Source organism: Centruroides sculpturatus, unplaced genomic scaffold (genome assembly GCF_000671375.1).
Source record: "Centruroides sculpturatus isolate CEXI.00-Female unplaced genomic scaffold, Cexi_2.0 scaffold1516, whole genome shotgun sequence".
Taxonomy (NCBI): Eukaryota; Metazoa; Arthropoda; class Arachnida; order Scorpiones; family Buthidae; genus Centruroides; species Centruroides sculpturatus.
Genome location: NW_019385684.1, coordinates 105,570 through 111,552, shown reverse-complemented (window position 1 = coordinate 111,552; position 5,983 = coordinate 105,570).

The window sequence follows — 5,983 nt, the reverse complement described above, 5'->3', positions numbered from 1 at the left end:
TTATCCTAATGTCTATATAAAGCAATTACATCGGTCGATGAAATTTTATCTTATTGATTTTAATAGGGAAACTTTCTTAAAAGTCGCGTTATCTGAACCAAATTCTATCAATATACATACATATATATATTTATAGGAAGTTAAATAAAATAGTTTTTTTGGTGTAGAAAGATTGCAAATATTTACAAATTTACATTAAAAATATAACTAATTACCTAAAATTTTCTAAATTTTTATAAAATATAATGTAGAAAATTTACTTTAAACAGAAGACTTGTTTAATTGTCACATAGAACAAATCATTAGTGTATGATTGGGTATATTTTTAAATTATTTATTTAAATCAATGGAAGAAATCTTAAAAATTTTAATTAAATAAATAAAGTAAGATATATTTTTACTAATTATTATTTATTTATACTTAAAACTTTTGTTACATAGGCATAATTCATAATATTTGTCGTTTAATTGCTTATAACATATATTAATATATATACTTAAACGGCGCATTTTAACATTCAATTATTTATCAGGAAAAGATAAAAACTGTAGTGTTTAGTATTATAATGTGTAATAATAAAATCTTGAGAATAGACACGTAACGTTTTGTGTTTTCTCAACTCAACCTTTTAGTGGCTCTGGCTGTTATGATATTTTAATTAAAAACTTTTTATAGTATTAACTATTATAAAATGGTTAAAAGCTTAATCTAGTAACGAGTAAAATCGTCATTAAATGTCCCTTACTGGTGATACACATGACCTTTATTATCTCGCCACCCCCTCCGCCTATACACACTAAATTTAAACCTCATTTATCCTCCTAACACCCAAATAACTGTTGAAAATTTCAGAACTTTTTTACAAAATACCCAAGAGATATCAAGTTTCAAATCTGTAAAAAAATTCAAACTCCCCACACTCATATTTGCAGAAGAACCCCCGAAATTTTTTAAATTTCTCGATTTTTTTGAGTGTACTGAGTCCAGAAATGTAAAAATTTTAAAGCGGGAGATGTAATTTTTTGTTATATCGCCATACTTTCCTTCTGGTATATATAACGATCAGGAAAGTAAAAGCAATTTACTTATCTATTTAATGATCAATAAATATAACGATATTTTATACCTTAAAGGCTGAACGTATAATCGATTCAAAATTAATGAAATATAAAATATTAATACGTAATATATAAATTTTTATGTAGTAGTAATTAAAAGAAGCATGTTAACAATTAATATTCAGATTTAACCAAAGTTACTTCGTTTATTCCTATCTTTCATCCTTAATATTTTATGTACATATTTATATACACACATTGTGTGATATTTTTTTCTTTATTACGAATATTAATAATAAATATTTATCTAAGGTAATCATTAATTAAACATTATTTTAACACGGAAATAAGGAAAAAGTCAACGAACCGATTTAACAGTTAAGTAATTCGAAATGATGTGTTAACATTACAGATTAATTTAAGAACTTAAGACCCCCCAAAAAATGTTTTTAATGTAAGAAGTTAAATAAATGAACACAAGCAGCTTTGGCAGTCTGTCCCGATTAACTCTCAACGATTGCCATTAAAAATTGCAGCCAGGCATTGTGAGACTGTTACAATAAATACAGTCCCTATAACACTGTTGATTTTTCCGTTTTATATGAATTACATGTTGTAAGAGTCACTTAGATTTTACAAATACGTAAGCCGTTCACAGCCCGGCACACATATTTGTAAAATCTAAGTGACTCGTACAACATGGAATTCATATAAAACGGAAAAATCAACAGAGTTGTAGGGGAGTCGACTGTATATAATTGCTCGTATCTAAATTTAACATTTTATCTAAATCAATAGTTCTGTTCTATTAGGTTTAATGCCTTTTCCACTTATCGTCTGATAATTATTATATAAATATCAACCTAATTTATAAAAACAAGAAATACTTTTTAGTAGAATAAATCGAGAAATTCGGTATTTCGTTTAGCATTTACATGCTTTAACATTACGTTTTAATATTGCATATCCCGTAGAAAAGAGCTTTGTTTTTTAAAATTAACATCTTATTATCGTATTCATTAAATGCATTCAAACTTGTCTAATTTATCAAATATTTAATTTCGGTTACATTTACCGAGTTATTACACGAAAAAATATAATGAAAGTGATTTTAAGAATACAGTAGAGCGTCGTTTATCCTAAAGTCAATTATCCGAAACGTCGGTTATCCGAAAACATTCCAGTCGGCAAAACGAAATTTTCGCTAGTGCTGTGGCGCTGCAATCTTTGGCTATATCTTGAGCTACTCCAATATTTTTTTTGTTGGTGTGTGTGTTTTAGCTGGCAGCACTGGCACTTTTGTTTTCTGAGGACTGTGTGTCATGCTGAATCGAACGTTTTTGATACTAGATTAACTTGTAAAGTATAATTTTTTTTTGTTTTTATATTTCTCAATATATTTATTTTGTTTGTAAAAATAAAGAAAAATCATTTTTAACGATACAATAGCCACAACGATTATTTTAAAAAGTTTACGTTAGGCTTAACTCGACGAAAATTCAACACGAAGCGACACGCAACGGAGAAAAATTTCAACACGGGATAGGTTAATATATTTTTCGTACATAATCGGTTATCCGAAAAATAAGTTATCTGAACAACCCCATTCCTAATTGATTCGGATAAACGACGCTCTACTGTATAAACTTTTTTAAACTGAACGAAGGAGAACGAGATGTGATAAATACACCAGATAACACAGAAAATTAGTGGGATCTGTCACCTGTCTTGAATACCTTGCACTCGTTCGTAAGTGCTTTGTATGCTTATTATAAAATTGGTACCGTCCGTGGTATTATTTCTTAGAGTTGTATGTATTTTTTTTCCTATTATATTTAACCGATTATTAAATGAGCAAAACTCATCAATTCGTATTAAAATATATTACGTTTTTGCATAATTGAATTTGTATTATTTTTTATGAGTTATATACTTTAAATTTTTCCTGCTAAAATTTATAGAATTTTTCTGCTATCTTATATGATTTAAGTTCTGATTTATACTGTGATAAAATCAGTGTATAAATACTTCCACAGCTTAGATATTTATTAAAAGAAAAGAGATCATCGACGAATATGGATCTAGTGCTGAATTTATTCGTATTTATTGTTACTTTTTCTGCAATTAATTGTTGGCATGATCCCACTGTTAGACCCGCAAATCCGTTTAACCATGCTGTAGAAGCAGTTCAACGTTATTGTGGTAAGTGTTGGTAACATACGTTTACGTTTTAGTACACAGTTTTATGTTCTACCAATATTTATACGTATAATATTTTGTTTAAGCTTATAAAAGTCTATAAAAAAATTCAAAAAAGTTACATCTTTAATTACTTTTTCGTGTTTCAAAATAGATATGAGTGAAAAGAAGAAAGCGGATGTTCGGTTTTGCTTGATTGAAAATAAAGCAGAATTGGTAAGCTTTTATAATTACAAAAAGGTTTTATTGTAAAGTAAATCTAACAATAATTTATTGTTATTTATTAATTAGGTTATTGAATTCGCTAAAAACTGTGTTCAACAGCAGAAATTTTACCAAACACACGGCGAATTAACTGATTACATCTGTAAATTAAACGGACAGACGTCACCTCATGTAATTTTTTGTAATTTTTTTAACGTTATAATAATTATTATTAATTTTCTAATCCAATAAAATTTATATTAATTAATAGGAATACGGGAAATTTGTCAAATGTTACAATTCTGCTCTCTACACTTTGAGTTATGACGATCCGAAAACGTATCCCACTATTCATGTATGTATTTAACTTTATAGTTATTTACACATTAATTCATAAATAATTATTGTTCTATTTGCTTGAACCGTGTTTTATTCTATTTCTATTGTTTATCCAATACAATATAGTGCAACTTGGCTTTCTTTCACCCTTATTCTAGTTGAATAGTTGCACTACATCGAGTTGAATTCAATATTATCGACAAAACACTAAAAATAGGCCACTGCAGTTTTTCAATTTACTTTTCTCCTACTATTTAGAAAAATTTAAAAAAGTAATATAAGAAAATGCATATATATTCAATTACATAGAAAAATTTAAAAATAAATACATAATTTTTTAATATAAATCAGAAATGTTAAGCTTATAAACGGATATTTCTTAAACTCTATACGCTTATATACGTATACTACATATATATACATCACATATACACTATATATATATAAATATTTCAGTTTATATGTTGTAAAATATATTAAAATTTTTATAAAACATGTTATTTTAAGCAAAGAAATAATAAGAAAAATTACATTGAATTTGATTTATATAAATTTAATTAAAAGATAATTTGTCTTTGTATATATTTACAGTATGAATTGTATAATTTGTAAACTATTTTAATTTATGTATGTTTTTTTTATTTTATTTTTTCAGAAATGTCTTGAACAAGTAGAAAATAGCCAAGAGAAATCGATTTCTTCACTTTCTTCATTAATATATCATTAAAAAAATTAAGGAAAAATGTCTATAAAAAATCGTCTAAATGTTTTTGTAATTTTTTATATTAATTTATGTTATAAATTTTGATACGATTCGATTTGTATTTTATTTTTGATTGTGAAATATTTAAAGGAAAAGTATATAAGTAAATACAAGTTATATACTAAATAATAATCATATTATATTATAAAATATGAACTTGTACGATATAAAATAAATACGTTTACTTTATAGTTTGTATCTTTAGTTACATGCAAATAAAAGTTGGGAGCCGCACCTAAATGTTTTGTTATAAAAACAAACATTTCAGAATCATAATGTATTTATTTTGATAATTTATTTTTATACATGTAATACAAATTTCCTACTTATTGTTATAATAAACAAATTCACTATTTATATCGTGATATTAGAGAGGTTGCGGCCGACGTTTTCAACGCGAAAACGTTTTACAATGGCGTTTTGAACGTCGAGCACGATTTTATTGACGTTCCAAACGTCATTGTCAAACTTCTAGTCTCACAAGAAGGCGGCGATGAACGTTTGACGTATACGTTATTGTGTTGAAAATGTCGGCTGCAACCTCTCTATTTATTTAATAATTTACTGAGAGGAAGCACTAATTAATGGTCTGTCTATAACATATAAAGAAATACAATAGTAAAAAATTTTTCGACGAGTTACGTAACTTTCCTNTAATTTTTTGTAATTTTTTTAACGTTATAATAATTATTATTAATTTTCTAATCCAATAAAATTTATATTAATTAATAGGAATACGGGAAATTTGTCAAATGTTACAATTCTGCTCTCTACACTTTGAGTTATGACGATCCGAAAACGTATCCCACTATTCATGTATGTATTTAACTTTATAGTTATTTACACATTAATTCATAAATAATTATTGTTCTATTTGCTTGAACCGTGTTTTATTCTATTTCTATTGTTTATCCAATACAATATAGTGCAACTTGGCTTTCTTTCACCTTTATTTTAGTTGAATAGTTGCACTACATCGAGCTGAATTCAATATTATCGACAAAACACTAAAAATAGGCTACTGCAGTTTTTCAACTTACTTTTCTCCTACTATTTAGAAAAATTTAAAAAAGTAATATAAGAAAATGCATATATATTCAATTACATAGAAAAATTTAAAAATAAATACATAATTTTTTAATATAAATCAGAAATGTTAAGCTTATAAACGGATATTTCTTAAACTCTATACGCTTATATACGTATACTACATATATATACATCACATATACACTATATATATATAAATATTTCAGTTTATATGTTGTAAAATATATTAAAATTTTTATAAAACATGTTATTTTAAGCAAAGAAATAATAAGAAAAATTACATTGAATTTGATTTATATAAATTTAATTAAAAGATAATTTGTCTTTGTATATATTTACAGTATGAATTGTATAATTTGTAAACTATTT